The 18,700-nt window shown below is 36.7% G+C and overlaps 1 pseudogene; it reads left to right on the top strand.

The window, feature by feature from the left end:
* The first annotated feature begins 16,965 nt into the window (after positions 1–16,965).
* On the top strand, positions 16,966–18,272 carry LOC111152985 (annotated as a pseudogene).
* Positions 18,273–18,700: the final 428 nt, after the last annotated feature.

The following is an 18,700-nucleotide window of genomic DNA, read 5'->3' as shown; positions in this document are numbered from 1 at the left end:
TGGATTAAAAAAAACCCAAGACCCATCTATATGCTGCCCCATAAGAGACTTATTTTAGACCTAAAGACATCTGCAGATTGAAAGTGAGGGAATGGAGAAACATTTATCATGCAAATGGATGTCAAAAGAAAGCTGGAGTAGCAATACTTATACCTGAAAAACTAGATTTTAAACCAAAGACTGTAACAAGAGATGAAGAAGAGCACTATATCATAAAGGGGTCTATCCAACAAGAAGAATTAGTAATTCCAAATATGCTCCCAACTTGGGAGCATCCACATATATAAGTCAATTAATTATAATCAAAAGGAACTCAATGATAATAATGCAATAACAGTAGGGGCCTTTAACACCCCACTTACATCAATGGACAGATCATCTAAGCAAAAAATCAACAAGGTAGCTGGCTTTGAATGATAGACTGTAGCAGATGGATTTAACAGATACATGCAGAATTTTATCCTAAAGCTGCAGAATGCACATTCTTTTTGAGTGCACATGAGACATTCTCCAGGCAAGATGACACACTAGGTCACAAATCAGGCCTCATCAAATACAAAACGATTGAGATCATACCATGCATATTTTCACCCATAATGCTATGAAACTTGAAATCAACTACAAGAAAAAAAATTGGAAAGACAACAAATACATGGAGTTTAAAGAATATCCTACTAAACAATGAATTGGTCAACCAGGAAATTAAAGAAGAAATTTTAAAAATGCATGAAAACAAATGATACTGAAAACATGATGGTCCAAAGCATCTGGCATGCAGCAAAAGTGGTCATAAGAGGGAAGTATATAGCAATACAGGTCTACCTCAAGAAACAAGAAAAATCTCAAATACACAACCTAATCTTACACCTAAAGGATCCAGAAAAAGAACAAGTGAAACCTAAAACCAGCAGAAGAGGGGAAATAATAAAGACTAGAGCAGAAATAAATGATATACAAACAAACAAAAAAGAACAGTAGAACAGATCAATGAAACCGTGAGCTGGTTCTTAGAAAAAATTAACAAAATTGATAACCCCCAAGCCAGACTTACCAAGAAGAAAAGAGAAAGGACCCACATAAAATCATAAGTGACAAAGAAGGAATTGCAACCAACAGCATGGAAATACAAACAACTGTAAGAAAATATTATGAAAAACTATATGCCAAGAAATTGAGCAATCTGGAAGGAATGGATAAATTCCCAGAAACGTTTAAAGAAATAGAAAACTTGAACAGACTGATAACCAACAAGGAAATCTCCCAACAAACAACTCCTGGCCAGAAGGCTTCACAGGAGAATTCTACCAAACATGTAAAGAAGAATTAATACCTATTCTTCTGAAGCTGTTACAAAAAAATAGAAATGGAAGGAAAACTTCCAGACTCATTCTACAAGGCCAGCATTACCCTGATTCTAAAACTAGATGAAGACTCCACTGAAAAAAAGAACTACAGGACAATACCATGATTAACATGGATGCAAAAATTCTCAGTGAAATAGTAGCAAATTGAATCTAACAGTAAATTAAAAGAATCATTCACCACTATCAAGTGGGATTTATTCCTGGGTTGCAAGGGTGATTCAATATTTTCAAATCAATCAATGTGATACACCACATTAATAAAAGAAAGGATAAAACCATGTGATCTTAATAGATGCAGAAAAAGCATTTGACAATGTATAGCATCCATTCTTTTTTTTCCATATTTGAGAGGAAATAGTAATTCATCCTCTTACAGAAGACTTTATTTTCACTTCTAATGGATTTAAACTCTTTAAATTAGCAATGTTTAAAAATTCACACATAGAGGGGTGCCTGGGTGGCTCAGTGGGTTAAAGCCTCTGCCTTCGGCTCAGGTCATGATCCCAGTGTCCTGGTATTGAGCCCTGCATCGGGCTCTCTGCTCAGCGGGGATTCTGCTTCACCCTCTCTCTCTGCCTGCCTCTCTGCCTACTTGTGATCTCTGTCTCTCAAATAAATAAAATAAAATCTTTAAAAAGAACAATTCACACATAGAGATGCCCCATCCCAGATTTTAACACCATTGAAGAAAATCAATAGAAAAATATGTTCATATTTGAAAGGAAATATTAATTCATCCTCTTACAGAAGAAGTTGGTACTGTAAAACATCTCTTAATCTGTTTTAAATATTAGTAATTTATATTAGATTTCTGTTAAGTGGTAACAAGATGACTAACATATATCCCACATTTGGCCATGTACTTCATGGGCGTCACTTCATCAAATCCTCACAACAAGTAGTTGAAGTGGGTAATATTGTTCTCTTCATTTGCAGAGAAAGGTGCTGAGACTGGGCTGCTCAACAACCTGCCCAAGGAGGCAAGCAAACAACAATGTCAGGATTTGAACCCAGCCCCGGCTGTCCACCTTCTAAACCAAAGCTCTATAAGCATCAGACTCCAATTAAAAACAGAACCACCCACCATGCCAGTCTAAATTCCGAATCCTCTCAAACTTCAGTACCTTATGTTGACTTCCCCCTTATGCCTGGGCTAGGGTAAGCACCCTCTTGTGGGGTCCTTCCACACACAGCATCCATTCTTGATAAAAACCCTCAACAAAGATAAAAATACCTCAACATCATAAGGCTATTTTTGAAAAATCCACAGCAAATATCATCATATAAAAGTCTTATATGTGAAGCAGGAGAATATCACTTGAAGTGAACTATGATAAATTAAAGGTGTATAATATAAATCTAAAGAAACCAATGAAATAGAAAAGTAATTTCTAGCTGTTCAGCAAGCAAATGGAATTGTAAAATCACATAATTCACACAAAGTTTTTAAAAAATTTTTTAAAGAAATAAAGGGACCATAGAACACATAGAACAAATAGAAATCAATAAAAAGATGCTATTTTTTAAAAAGATTTATTTATTTATTTATTTTAGAGAGAGGTGGAGGAGGGGCAGAGGGTAAGAGAGAGAATAAGAGAGAATCTGAAACAGACTTTGGGCTGACTGCAAAGCCTGATGCACGGCTCAATCCCAGGACCCTGAGATTATGACCTGAGCTAAAACCAAGAGTTGGACACTTAACTGACTGAGCCACCCAGGCACCCCACAAGATGACATTTTAAAATCTAACCAAACTAATAATAAACTAAATATAAATTACCTAAATATCCCATTTAAAAGCAGAGATTGTCAGATTGGATAAAAAGATAACTATATGCTGCCTATAAGAAATCTCTTCATATATAAAGACACAAAACTAAAAAGAAATATCAAATGATTGGATAATCAAAGGAAAAGAGCATTTGCAAAAGTATATCACCAATTCCTAATAAAAACTAAGCAACTGAAATACAAGGGAATTTTCTCAACTTGGTAAAGGACATCTATGAAAAACCCTATAGCTAACATCATACTTGATAAAAATTTTCATGTTTCTTCCCATTTGACATTGTACTGGAAGTTTTTCTTGGTACAATTAAGCAAATAAAGAAAATAGAAGTCATCCCAATTGGAAGGAAGAAGTAAAACTGCTTTTTTTTTTTTTTCAGACAATATGATTATCTGTGTAAAAACATGATAAAATCTACATAGTAGTTCCTAGATTTAAAAATGAATTTTAAAAGTTTGGAAGATAAAAGGTAATATACAAAAATCAACTCTATCCCCATATTATAGCAACAATCAGAAATTAAATTTTTTAAGCTTCCATTTAAATTGCATGCATTATTTGAAATAGGGATACACCTGACAAGAGATATGAAACAACTATATACACTGAGAAGTACAAAATGTTGCAGGGAGAAATTTTAAAAGACATAGATAACTAGATAAACTGTGAATGCAGACTATTCTCATACTTTTTTTTTTTTAATTTTTTATTTTCTATAAACATATATTTTTATCCCCAGGGGTACAGGTCTGTGAATCGCCAGGTTTACACACTTCACAGCACTCACATAACCCCACCCCCCTTTCCCAACCCCCCTCCCCCCAGCAACCCTCAGTTTGTTTTGTGAGATTAAGAGTCACTTATGGTTTGTCTCCCTCCCAATCCCATCTTGTTTCATTTATTCTTCTCCTACTCCCTTAACCCCCCATGTTGCATCTCCACTTCCTCATATCAGGGAGATCATATGATAGTTGTCTTTCTCCTATTGACTTATTTCGCTGAGCATGATACCCTGTAGTTCCATCCACGTCATCGCAAATGGCAAGATTTCATTTCTTTTGATGGCTGCATAGTAATTCCATTGTGTATATATACCATATCTTCTTTATCCATTCGTCTGTTGATGGACATCTAGGTTCTTTCCATAGTTTGGCTATTGTAGACATTGCTGCTATAAACATTTGGGTGCATGTGCCCCTTCGGATCACTACTTTTGTCTCTTTAGGGTAAATACCCAGCAGTGCAATTGCTGGGTCATAGGGTAGTTCTATTTTCAACATTTTGAGGAACCTCCATGCTGTTTTCCAGAGTGGTTGCACCAACTTGCATTCCCACCAACAGTGTAGGAGGGTTCCCCTTTCTCCACATCCTCGCCAGCATCTGTCATTTCCTGACTTGTTAATTTTAGCCATTCTGACTGGTGTGAGGTGATATCTCATTGTGGTTTTGATTTGTATTTCCCTGATGCCGAGTGATGTGGAGCATTTTTTCATGTGTCTGTTGGCCATCTGGATGTCTTCTGTGCAGAAATGTCTGTTCATGTCTTCTGCCCATTTCTTGATTGGATTATTTGTTCTTTGGGTGTTGAGTTTGCTAAGTTCTTTATAGATTTTGGACACTAGCCCTTTATCTGATATGTCATTTGCAAATATCTTCTCCCATTCTGTCAGTTGTCTTTTGGTTTTGTTAACTGTTTCCTTTGCTGTGCAAAAGCTTTTGATCTTGATAAAATCCTAATAGTTCATTTTTGCCCTTGCTTCCCTTGCCTTTGGCGATGTTCCTAGGAAGATGTTGCTGCGGCTGAGGTCGAAGAGGTTGCTGCCTGTGTTCTCCTCAAGGATTTTGATGGATTCCTTTCTCACATTGAGGTCCTTCATCCATTTTGAGTCTATCTTCGTGTGTGGTGTAAGGAAATGATCCAATTTCATTTTTCTGCATGTGGCTGTCCAATTTTCCCAACACCATTTGTTGAAGAGGCTGTCTTTTTTCCATTGGACATTCTTTCCTGCTTTGTCGAAGATTAGTTGACCATAGAGTTGAGGGTCTATTTCTGGGCTCTCTATTCTGTCCCATTGATCTATGTGTCTGTTTTTGTGCCAGTACCATGCTGTCTTGATGATGACAGCTTTGTAATAGAGCTTGAAGTCCGGAATTGTGATGCCACCAACTTTGGCTTTCTTTTTCAATGTTGCTTTGGCTATTTGAGGTCTTTTCTGGTTCCATATAAATTTTAGGATTATTTGTTCCATTTCTTTGAAAAAAAAAATGGATGGTATTTTGATAGGAATTGCATTAAATGTGTAGATTGCTTTAGGTAGCATAGACATTTTCACAATATTTGTTCTTCCAATCCAGGAGCATGGAACATTTTTCCATTGCTTTGTGTCTTCCTCAATTTCTTTCATGAATACTTTATAGTTTTCTGAGTATAGATTCTTAGCCTCTTTGGTTAGGTTTATTCCTAGGTATCTTATAGTTTTGGGTGCAATTGTAAATGGAATTGACTCCTTAATTTCTCTTTCTTCTGTCTTGTTGTTGGTGTAGAGAAATGCAACTGATTTCTGTGCATTGATTTTATATCCTGACACTTTACTGAATTCCTGAACAAGTTCTAGCAGTTTTGGAGTGGAGTCTTTTGGGTTTTCCACATATAGTATCATATCATCTGCGAAGAGTGATAGTTTGACTTCTTCTTTGCCGATATGGATGCCTTTAATTCCCTTCTGTTGTCTGATTGCTGAGGCTAGGACTTCTAGTACTATGTTGAATAGCAGTGGTGATAACGGACTTCCCTGCCATGTTCCTGACCTTAGCGGAAAAGCTTTCAGTTTTTCTCCATTGAGAATGATATTTGTGGTGGGTTTTTCATAGATGGCTTTGATAATATGGAGGTATGTGCCCTCTATCCCTACACTTTGAAGAGTTTTGATCAGGAAGGGATGCTGTACTTTGTCAAATGCTTTTTCAGCATCTATGGAGAGTATCATATGGTTCTTGTTCTTTCTTTTATTAATGTGTTGTATCACATTGATTGATTTGCGGATGTTGAACCAACCTTGCAGCCCTGGAATAAATCCCACTTGGTCGTGGTGAATAATCCTCTTAATGTACTGTTGAATCCTATTGGCTAGTATTTTGGCGAGAATTTTTGCATCTGTGTTCATCAAGGATATTGGTCTGTAGTTCTCTTTTTTGATGGGATCCTTGTCTGGTTTTGGGATCAACGTGATGCTGGCCTCATAAAATGAGTTTGGAAGTTTTCCTTCCATTTCTATTTTTTGGAACAGTTTCAGGAGAATAGGAATTAGTTCTTCTTTAAATGTTTGGTAGAATTCCCCTGGGAAGCTGTCTGGCCCCCCCTGGCTTTTGTTTGTTTGGAGATTTTTGATGACTATTTCAATCTCCTTACTGGTTATGGGTCTGTTCAGGTTTTCTATTTCTTCCTGGTTCAGTTGTGGTAGTTTATATGTCTCTAGGAATGCATCCATTTCTTCCAGATTGTCAAATTTGTTCACATAGAGTTGCTCATAGTATGTTCTTATAATTGTTTGTATTTCTTTGGTATTAGTTGTGACTATTCTCATTCTTATTCAACATTGTACTGGAGGTACTAGTACAATAATGTAGGACATTATAAGTTTTGAAAAGGAATGAAATCATCATTATTCACAGATAAAATCATTATTATGCATAGGAAACCCAAATATCTCAAATCTATTTTTATTTTTAAAATGTATTTATTTATTTGACAGACAGACAGAGAGAGAGAGAGAGAGAGAAAGCAAGCACAGGCAGGGGGAGGACAAGAAGGAGAAGCAAGCTCCCTGCTGAGCAAGGAGCCCAATACGGGGCTCAATCTCAGGACCCTGGATCATGACCTGAGCTGAAGGCAGATGCTTAACTGACTGAGCCACCCAAGTGCCCCTCAAATATATTTTTAGAATTAATAAATTAGGGCCTCCTGGGTGGCTCAGTGGGTTAAAGCCTCTGCCTTTGGCTCAGTACATGATCCCAGGGTCCTGGGATCAAGCCCCACATCAGGCTCTCTGCCCAGCAGGGAGCCTGCTTCCTCCTCTCTCTCTGCCTGCCTCTCTGCCTACTTGTGATCTCTGTCTGTCAAATAAATAAATAAAATCTTTTAAAAAAAGAATTAATAAATTATTTTAGTCAGGTTCTTAGATACAAAGCCAATTATATATATATATTAAAGCTTTCATTCAAATTACAGTTATTTAACTACATGTAGTATTTGTTTCAAGTGTACAATATAGTGATTCAACACTTCCATACAACACTTGGTGCTCATCAAAAGTGCATAAATTATATTTTTATAAATCACCAGGAAATGTTTAGGAAATGAATGGTCCCATTTATAATAGCATCAAAAATATCAAGCAACAAATATGCTCAAACCTCCAAAGGGAAAATTGTAAAACATTACTGAGTCACTAAAGAAAGCAGAGATTAATGGAGTACCATATTCATGAATTAGAGGATTCAACATTATAAAAATGTCAGTTCCTACCAAGTTGATAAATTGATTCAGTCTAATCACAATCTAAATCTTAAGTCCATTCTTAAATTCATTTGAATATAGAAAAGGCCAGATATGGCAAAGACACTTTTGTAAGTAAAAGGGTAGGTGGGCTTGCTGTATCAGATATCAAGAATTATAATAAAACTATAGAGATACAGATATGAGCAATAGTGCAGAGGAAGATGAGTAGACCAATGGAACAGAGCAGAGAGCCCAGAAACAGATTCATCCATTGATGGATACTTGATATGTGTTAGAAGTAGTAATTCTGGACTGTGGAGAAGTACAGTCTCTTAAATGATGCTGGGACAATGGAGTATCTCTAAGGAAAAAAGAAAGGAAAGAAAGGACAAAAGTGAGAGGGAAGGAAGGAAACACACTAAACTCTCACTCCATGCAAAGATTGATTCCAGGTGAAATAGTAATGTGAAAAATAAAAATAAATGTTTTCTTTAATTTTTATTTATTTTTAATTTTTTTAAAGATTTTATTTATTTATTTGACAGACAGAGATCACAAGTAGGCAGAGAGGCAAGCAGAGAGAGAGGAGGAAGCAGGCTCCCCGCCAAGCAGAGAGCCCAATGTGGGGCTCGATCCCAGGACCCTGGGATCATGACCTGAGCCGAAGGCAGAAGCTTTAACCCACTGAGCCACCCAGGCGCCCCTCTTTTCTTAATTTTTTAAATTAAAAGAAAAACTGTTTCTAGTTTTAGGTGTGGAATTTAGTGATTAAAACAATCTTTTGAAAGTAACTATCTTCTGGACCTCAGGGTGTGGAAGAATTTCTTAAGTCCCAAACCATTAACCATAAAGAAAAGATTAATATATTCAAAGTTAACAAAGTTAAGGGTTCATTTTTCAGAAGATACTATAATGGAAGTGAGAAGATAAACCATAAAGATTTTTGACTAGTATTTAAATACATAAAGAGCTCCTTTATGGCCAATAAAGATATGAAGAGATTATCAGTCTCATTGGCAAAAAAAGAAATACAAATTAACAACAATGCAAAGCCTCTATACCCATAAGATTAGCAAAAATTACATAAATCCAACTCTTGGCAATTTTGTGGGGAAAAATTAATTCTCATATGTTGTGATAGGAGTATAAACTGGTACAATCATTTTGGAAAACAATTTGATGTTATCCTGTGGAATGTTGAAGATATGCATATCTTTTGACCAGTATTCCAGTCCTAGATATTTAACCACAAAAATGTGTGCACATGTTCACTAGAATTCATGCCCAAGAATGTTCATTGCAGTGTTCTTCTTTGGAGCTTCAAATTGGAACAACCCAAATATTCATCAACATTAAAATGGCTCAATTTCACTGTGTTCATATGAAGCAATATTATACAACATTCAAAAATGTGAATGAATCTTATGTCAGGGGTTTTGAAGAATTGGTAAAGGTAACAAAGAATGTACCTAATAGGATTCCATTTATTTAAAGTTTTAAACAGGCTCGGGAATGCAATCATAAAAGGTAAAAATCATAGAGAAGAACAAGGAAATAAATTATCATAAAAGCGAGGAGGTGTTGTAATTAGGAGACACAAGGGCCAACAGTGATAGTTTCTGCTTGCCTCACATATTCTAGGCAAGGGGTTCTAGGCAAGTGGCCCATGAGGTGATGACAGATATTTCCTTTGCAACCATTAGATAAACTTTACAGATAAGTTTCATGCACTTTTTGCAAGAAGTGTTTGCATAAAGAGAATTCTACTCAATTTTATATTACAGTATTACTAATTCACAGTAGGGAAGTTATAATAACTTTGGAAAATGTTTTGCACTAAACTATATACCATAAGCCAAACAAGGTAAACCAGTAAAGATTGTGAGGTGATCCTCCTAGATAATTAATATACACAAATACATAGATTTCTAAAGAATTCAAGAGTACTTGAAATAGTGTAATGTTTAAATGAGTGTTAACAAAAACCAGTACCTGTCCACATTAGTGCAGTTTTGTGCACTTAATTGCTTCTTATCCCTTCCAGGACCTTAGTCCCAGAGAGATACATTCTCCATGGGGCTGCCAGAGTCATGTAGAGAAGTTTGGTTCGCAGAATGGTAAGGAAACTTGATTGGCTTCCTGCAAACAATGCAATGTCCTAAGCCCTACTCTGAAAAGTACTTTTGAAATGATTTTATATTGGTTTAAAAAAACCTCTTTGCAGAATTTTTATAATCCCTTTTCATTAAAATCCCATTTACTCTCTGCTCATAGACCTATTGTTGTGTCAACCCATTTCCCTTGAAAAACAATAAGGCCATACTTTTGTGTCAGAAAGACAAGGGAAGTAAACTGCCAATTCAGAGATATCTAGCCTCAGATGTCTCATCCAGTTATTTTCTTGTGGTCTCTTGGCATCTCCTGACATGCAGCACCTCACCTCCAAGATCACTGAGAAATTTCCTAGATAGATCTGGGTTTTCCTGAGACCCTGGCATCAAATGTAATTCATAGGCCCTATAAAGGCTGCCTTAGACTTTACTTCTACATGATCTTCAGCTTGTTCCTACAAACAACTACTACTTCACTCTGTGTCTCAAAGAGGGAGAATCTGATTGGCCTTGAGCCTAGAAATATAAATAAGATGTTGAATACTGTCCTGTGGTCTTAGGTAGAGCATCCATCCCTGTCCAATCAACTATGATGCGGAAATGCTATATGATATGAGATAGAACATGGCCATACATAATCTGCAAAAGCAGTGGGCAGGAACAGATGGAGTACAAGGTGTGGGGAGGAGAGTAGGCAGGGAACAGATGAAGCAGCTGCACAAAGACATTTTAAGTACAAGCAGGTTTTCAAGAAAGACAGTAAGTTCAATTTTTGGCTTATTGAGTTTGAGAGAAGCCAGGTGAAATTGTCCAATTGGTAGTTAGATATATAGGAGTCTGTCTTGAGTGTGAGCCAAGGTCTTGGATTTTTCAAAGGATTATAAGGACGGTCACATGTGAGGGTATAATCATCTATACAGGCCCTAAAGATACAAATTACAGAATTAAGACCAACAACTTGCTCTAATCAACAGTATTAATCATGTTCAGGCACCAGATTTGGGTATACATACTTATGCTTGTGAATATAATGTACTAAAATACAAAATAAGTGGTTGTGTATGCTAATTAAATATTCTTGCTGGGCATGTAGTGAGAACATCCGAATCTCAGGCTTGGTTTAGCCCCTTGATTGACTCAGTTGACCTAACTCTGTTATTCAGCTGCCAATTGAGATGCTCCCTGGAGGTCTAATGATTAAGATTCTGCGGTCTCAACTGCCAAGTGATTCCCAGGATGATTTTATCAAAAGAGAAAATATCTGTGGGAATGTTTCATAAACTGTAGCTCAGCAAAAATGTTAGTAAATTTATCTCTCTTTAAAAAAATTGTTTCAATCACTAAAGACCTTTGTTTAGTTCCCATTTGAGCTTTTGTTTTCTAGGTATAAGAATGAGATGTTGAGGAGTTAGAGAAACATTACCTTAGCCAGGAGCAATGAGCAATGCTATCTTTCTAAACACATTCTCTTGGGGCGCCTGGCTGTCTCAGTCAATTAAGCATCTGCCTCTTGATTTTGGCTCAGTTCGTATTCTTGGGGTTCTGGGTTCAAGCCCCAGGTGGGGCTCTGTGCTCACAAGTCTGCTTGAGGATTGTCTCCCTCACCTTCTGCCTTCCCCCATAAATAAATAAATATTTTAAAAGTAAAATAAAAATATTCTCTTAAGAATTGGTGTCACACATTAAGGCAAGACACATTGGAGCATTAACTGCTCCTTCTGAGGACTAAGTTTTAAAAATATATAATTCTATTTCCAGAGGGTAAAATTGTAGATCATATTTACCTGGTAAAAATAAACTTAAAGCAAAGTACAGTTTCTTATAATTGTGTCTGATAGTCTATATCAAGATTTTGAAATATACATTTACTGGATTAAAAACACCATTATAATTATTTAATTATACTTAAATCGCGGTTCCCAATAATTAGAAAGGAAATCTGGCATAATGGGTTTGTTTTTTGTGATAATTATAGTAATTTTGTAAATTATTCAAAAGAAATCATTTTAGAGAATTAACAATAAAATGTTGAATTTGTGTGCTGAATCATGACTGTAGGCAAGATTATGGAGTATCTTAGCTTCCAAGGTAAATTTGATTTTGCACTTAGCTCCTTAGTTGTGGAAATTCTACACCTTGAATGTGTCCAGGAATAGAGTAAGCAACACAGTCTTTCATTTATCAAAGCCTCACCATTAGCACTGGAACATTTTTTTTCTAATTTGAAAGGAATGCAGGACTCTCATGTGTGTAGTTTATTTCATTTAGGAGGGAGATCATTTTCTTCCATTTTCCAAATTTCCAAATCAAATTTCACAGCCATTACCAATATTACTTTAAGGTAAATAATTGAACTTTCTGGCTAATATGGATTGTCTGGTATCTATGGCTCTGGAACAGAGTATGGTCAAAACCAATTTCAAAATGATTTAGACTTGCAGAACTGCAAGAAGTTAAGAAATGTGACCTATATATAAACCCACCTATTGTTCTTACATCCAGCAAGGGAGCACAAAGATGGACAACCTGTTTTCTAAGGTTACATGTGGACCTTCTCAAATGTTAATTCTTCCATTTCATGCTTTAGGAATCTGTACTATCCACAATGGTTTTACGTAGAATATTTTTATCTATTTATTTGTGGAGTGGCAAAGTTTTCCAAGAGGATAATTTTCTACTCATCTCATTGTTACTGTAAGGGCCTATTCAGCCAGAGCAGCCCCACCCTGGTTGAACTGCCATTTTGCTGTAAAGCTTAAATTGACCTTGCCCCCCCAACCAGGGGAACTTATTTAAAAGCAAGTCCAGGAAACCAGTTCCAGGTAACAAAGTCCAAATACAAGGGTGGGTCAGGCCAGGTGGAGGTATTTAATCAGTGGGGGCTCATACTGTCTCCTAGCTACCAAGGAGTATGGGCCCCTGCCCTTTGGGGTGATAGGCTAAATCAAATGTCTGCTAGGGTAAATTGTAATTCAACTGGCCACCTAGCATCACTGTGGAGTTTCCTGTGTGTGTTACAATCTCATTGGCCACCTGTGTGTGGCCAGGCCCAACCACATGGCCTTTGCTCTATAAAAGTTAGTCTGGAAAGCAGGGAGGGGTCGTCCTCTCTGTAGGGGTGGCCCCGACCGGTCTGTTTGACGGTCGGTCTGATTCCTGATGCTTGGCACGAAATAAAGCTTTGCTTGACCTTCACTTTGTATCAGTCTCGCTCCTTTAATCATGGACCCATTATTGGGGTACCCAATTTTGGGGGGACCCAACAGTTACTATGTCTTTAAAGTGAATTCAGGAACAGATTAATAGGGATGTCTAAGTTAATAGGAATCAATAACATAAGTTTTGCAGTAGAACTGGTATTTTAAAAGACCAACATTGAGAAATAAGGCTCATTATCAGCACTAGGTACAGAACCTAGATAAAACAGGAACTCAGGAAATCCTGTCTTTTCATATTCAAATAAAATGGGTTGAGTCCTCATTCCAAACACTGTGGAAAACCCAACATGCATTTTCTAGGATTTCTGGGAACACACATTTCCCCTGATCAACTCTTGACCTAATTTCCCGTTTTGATTGGTTCCAGTTTCCTTCTCTGTTTTCTTATGATTGCCTTCTTTTTTCTCCTCCCTACTTCAATTTCTTTTTCCTCCTTCTTTCTTCAACTTTTAAAACTTTATGAAATAACTCATAAATATGGAATATGGAATATATGTAATATGCAGAATTTATAAAGCATAAAAATATAATAAACACCTATATACTCAGCTTAAGAAACAAAATATTGCCATTATAATTAAACCCACATTGCCCTTTCCATATCATATTACCCATCTCTACTCCAGAGACAACTATCCTCCTGAATTTTGTCATCTTTCAAATTTTCTGCTTATATGCTGATATCTAAAATATGTATTATATTGTTTGGCTTGTTTTGAATGTTTTTTAAATTTCTATTTTTAAATTTTACTTTAAATTATTTATTTATTTATTTATTTATTTTTAAAGATTTTATTTATTTATTTGACAGAGATCACAAGCAGGCAGAGAGGCAGGCAGAGAGATGAGAGAGCAGGCTCCCCACTGAGCAGAGAGCCAGATACAGGGCTCGATCCCAGGACCCTGGGATCATGACCTGAGCCGAAGGCAGAGGCTTTAACCCACTGAGCCACCCAGGCACCCCTAAATTTTTTATTTAAATTCAATTTAGGTAACATGTACTGCATAATTAGTTTCAGGGGTAGAATTTTGTGATTCTTAGTCACATACAACACCCAGTGCTCATTACATCAAATGCCCTCCTTGATACCCATCCCCCAATTACCCCATCCCCCTACCCATCTCCGCTCCAGCAACCCTCAGTTTGTTTCCTAGAGTTAAGAGTCCCATATGCTTTTCCTCCTTCTCTGTTTTCATCTTATTTTATTCTTCCTTTCCTTATATGTTTGTCAGTTTTGTTTCTTAAATTCCACAGATGAAGAAAATCACATGTTATTTGTCTTTGACTGACTTATCCTGCTTGGCATTATATCCTCTAGTTCCATCCATGTCACTGCAAAAGACAAGAGTACATCCTTTTTGATGGCTGAATAATATTTCACTGCATACCACACTTCTTTATGCATTCATCTGTTGATGGACATCTGGGCCCTTTCCATATTTTGGCTATTGTGGACATTGCTGCTATGAGCATTGGGGTGCAGGTGCCCCTTTGAATGATTTTTGTATCCTTTGGATAAATACCTAGTAGTGCAATTGTTGGGCTGTAGACTAGCTCCATTTTTAATCTTTTGAGGAAGCTCCATACTGTTTTCCAGAGTGACTGCACCAGCTTTCATTCCCACCAATGGGGTAAGGAGGTTGCCCTTTCTCCACATCCTTGTGAACACTTATTGTTTCCTGACCTGTCAATTTTAGCCATTCTGACTGGTGTGAGGTGGTCTCTTACTGTGGCTTTGATTTGTATTTCCCTGATGCTGAGTTATGTTGAGCATTTTTTCATGTGTCTGTTAGCCATTCATATGTCTTCTCTGGAGAAATGTGTGTTCATGGCTTCTGCCCATTTCTTGAATGGATTATTTGCTTTTTGGAGTGTTGAGTTTGGTAAGTTTTTTATAGATTTTGGATACCAGCCCTTTCTTTGATATGTCATTTTAAAATATCTTCTACCATTCCATAGGTTCCCTTTTAGCTTTATTGACTATTTCCTCTGCTGTGCAAAAGCTTTTTATCCCAAGGGAAGAAAAAAAAAAAGCTTTTTATCCCAATGAAGTCCCAATAGTTCATGTTTGCTTTTGTTTCCCTTGCCTTTGGAGATGTGTCTAACAAGAAGTTGCTGCAGCTGAGATCAAAGATGTTACTGTCTGTGTTCTCCTCTAGGATTTTGATGACTTCCTGTCTCACATTAAGGTCTTTGATCCATTTTGAGTTTATTTTTGTTATGGTGTGGGAAAGTGGCCCAGGTTCATTCTTTTCCCAGCACCATTTGTTGAAGAGACTTTTTTCCATTGGACAATCTTTCCTGCTTTGGCAAAGATTAGTTGTCCATAGAGTTGTGAGCCCATTTCTAAGTTCTCTATTCTGTTCCATTGATCCATGTGTCTGTTTTTGTGCCAATACCATACTGTCTTGATGTTTACAGCTTGAAGTCTGGAATTGTGATGCCTCCAGCTTTGTGTTTCTTTTTCAAGATTGCTTAGGCTATTTGAGGCCTTTTTGGTTCCATACAAATTTTAGGATTGTTTGTTCTAGCTCTGTGAAAAATGCTGGTGATATTTTGATAGGGATTGTGCTGAATGTGTAGATAGCTTTGGGTAGCATAGCTATTTTAACAGTATTTGCTCTTCCAATCCATGAGCATGGAATGTTTTTCCATTTCTTTATGTCTTCCTCAATTTATTTCATGAGTTTTCTATAGTTCTCAGAGTACAGATCATTTACCTCTTTGATTAGGTTTATTCCTAAGTATCTTATGGTTTTTGGTCCTTGTTTTGAATGTTGTATAAGTAATATCATATTGTATTTTTACCCTATAATTTGCTTTAAAAATTTTAACATTTTATTCATGATATTCATCCATGGTGATGAAAGTGACTGGAGTTGATTCATTTTACCTGCCAAAAAGTATCCAAATGAGGGGTGCCTTGGTGACTCAGTCAGTTAAGTGGCTGCCTTTTTTTTTTAAGTGGCTGCCTTCATTCAGTTCATGATCCTGGGGTCCTGGGATTGAGTCCCACAACAGGCTCCCTGCTCAGCCAGGAAGCCAGGAATCAGCTTCTTTCTCTCCCTCTTTCCCTCCCTGTCATTTGTGCTCTCTCTCTTGCTTGCTCTCTCCCTCTCTCAAATAAATAAATAAGACACACACAGACACACACACACATTTATGTATATATATGTGAATATCAATTTAATTTTGCACTGTCTTATCAATGGATATTTGGAATATTTCCAGTTTGTCCTTCTATTACAAATAATGGTGCTCATATACATTTTCTGGTAAATACATGTATCAAGAATTACCATTCTAGGAATGACTCAAATTTACAAGATAATGTCAAATTACATTCCAAAGCATTTATATCAATTCATACATTTACCAATGCTATGACTTCCTATTGCACCACATGACCAATACTTACTATTGTCACTATGCCCATTCTGAAATTTTGGCCATTCTTTTTTTTCTGCCCCTTTTACTCTCTCCTTTCCTTCTGGGACTCTCATTGTGTATATTATTGTACTGACTGTATCTGCACTGTTCACTTTTGAAAAAATTTCACAAGTAGAAGTGAACATACAATACAGGTAGTATATCAATAACTTATAAAACTAGTATGAGGGTTAAAAGACAAAAGTAGTAAAATTAATTATATCTAAAAAATCAACTAAGGGACTTAGAAAATAAAAAATGTAAAATACGACATATACATAGAACATGGAAGAGGAGTAAAAATGTAGTGCTTTTATAATGTATTCAATCTTAAGCAGTCATCAACTTAATATAAACTACTCTATATTTAATATTTTATATATGAACCTCATGCCAACTGTAACCCCCAAACCTGTAATAGATTCACAAAAAATGAAGAGAAAGTAATCCAAGCATAACCCTAAGGAAAGTCACCAATCACAAGGGAAGAGAGCAGGAAAAGAAAGGAATAGAAAAGAGCTACAAGAATAACAAGAAAACAAGGAACTTTACAGAATGCTCAGTGAGACATGGAGGAACAGCAACTGCCTGAGCTGCGCCCAGCAACGTGCTCTTTCCCACTCCCCCACACCAGCCTTGGCCCTCTCGCTTGCTGTAGAAAATGGTGTAAGAAACACTTACTATGACATTTTGGGGGTCAAACCCAATGTGATCCCAGAAGAATTGAAAAAGGCCTACAGGAAACTGGCCTTGAATTACTAACCTGATAAGAATCCAAATGAAAGAGAAAAGTTTAAACAGATTTCTCAAGCTTACAAAGTACTCTCTGATGCAAAGAAAAAGGAATTATACAACAAAGGAGGCAAACAAGCAATTAAAGAAGGTGGAGCTGGTGGTGGTTTTGGCTCCCCATGGACATCTTTGATATGTTTTTTGGAAGAGGAGGAAGGATGCAGAGAGAAAGGAGAGGTAAAAATGTTGTGCATCACCTCTCAGAAACCTTAGAAGATTTATATAATGGTGCAACAAGAAAACTAGCTCTGCAAAAGAACATGATTTGCGATAAATGTGAAGGCCGAGGTGGTAAGAAAGGAGCAGTCAAATGTCCCAATTGCCAAGGCACTTGAATGCATATAAGATTTTATCAGATAGGATCTGGAATGGTTCAGCAAATTCAGTCTCTATGCATGGAGTGCCAGGGCCATGGGGAACAGATCAGTCCTAAAGATAGATGTAAAAGCTTCAACGAAAGGAAGATAGTTTGAGAGAAGAAGATTCTAGACGTTCATATTGACAAAGGCATGAAAGATCTCCAGAAGATAACATTCCATGGTGAAGGAGACCAAGAACCAGGACTGAAACCAGGAGATAATATCATTGTTTTAGATCAGAAGGATGATGCTATTTTTACACAGCAAGGAGAAGACCTTTTCCTATGTATGGACATATAGCTGGTTGAAGCACTGTGTGGTTTTCGAAAGCAAGTATCTACTCTTGACAACCGAACCATTGTCATCGCCTCTCATCCAGGTCAAATTGTCAAGCATGGAGATATCAAGTGTGTGCTAAATGGAGACATGCCAGTTTATTGTACACCATATGAGAAGGGTTGCCTCATCATCAAATTTAAGGTAAACTTTCCTGAGAATGGCTTTCTCTCTCCTAATAAACTCTCTTTGCTGGAAAAACTCCTACCTGAGAGGAAGGAAGTAGAAGAGACTGATGAAATGGACCAGGTAGAACTGGTGGACTTTGATCCAAATCAGGAAAGATGGTGCCATTTCCATGGGGAATCATATGAGGATGATGAACATCATCCCAGGGGTGGTGCTCAGTGTCAGACCTCTCAATGGGGCCAGTGAATAACACTGCTAGCATTTTATATGCAGTAGTGAAAGAGTGAATGACTATAATCATAGCTCACTACTTGCTATTGTTCTTGTTTTAATATTCAACTATAGTAGTGTTTTAAAAGTTAAATGAAGAATAAACTCAAATATAAAAGCTCTGACTTTGCCCTGTATGTATGATGACATCAGTGTACAAGATAAGTTTAATATTTGTAAAAACTACTTAAAAAAAAAAAACTCCCCTAGCATTTGTTAGACCATACCTTGTAATTAATTTCAGCTCTATGTATCTGAAACAGCTCAGACAGAAATGCTAGTTGTATGTATTGACTTCAGTGTATGACTTTAAAACAGATTGTAACAAGAGACAATGAAGGACATTACATAATGATAAAGGGTTCTAACCAATGAGAGAATATAACAATTATAAATACCTATGC

This window comes from Enhydra lutris, unplaced genomic scaffold, assembly GCF_002288905.1.
Source record: "Enhydra lutris kenyoni isolate GAN:26980312 unplaced genomic scaffold, ASM228890v2 scaffoldscaffold3, whole genome shotgun sequence".
Taxonomy (NCBI): Eukaryota; Metazoa; Chordata; class Mammalia; order Carnivora; family Mustelidae; genus Enhydra; species Enhydra lutris.
Note: the sequence above shows the minus strand (reverse complement) of the source record. Positions and strands in the feature narration are given on the sequence as shown.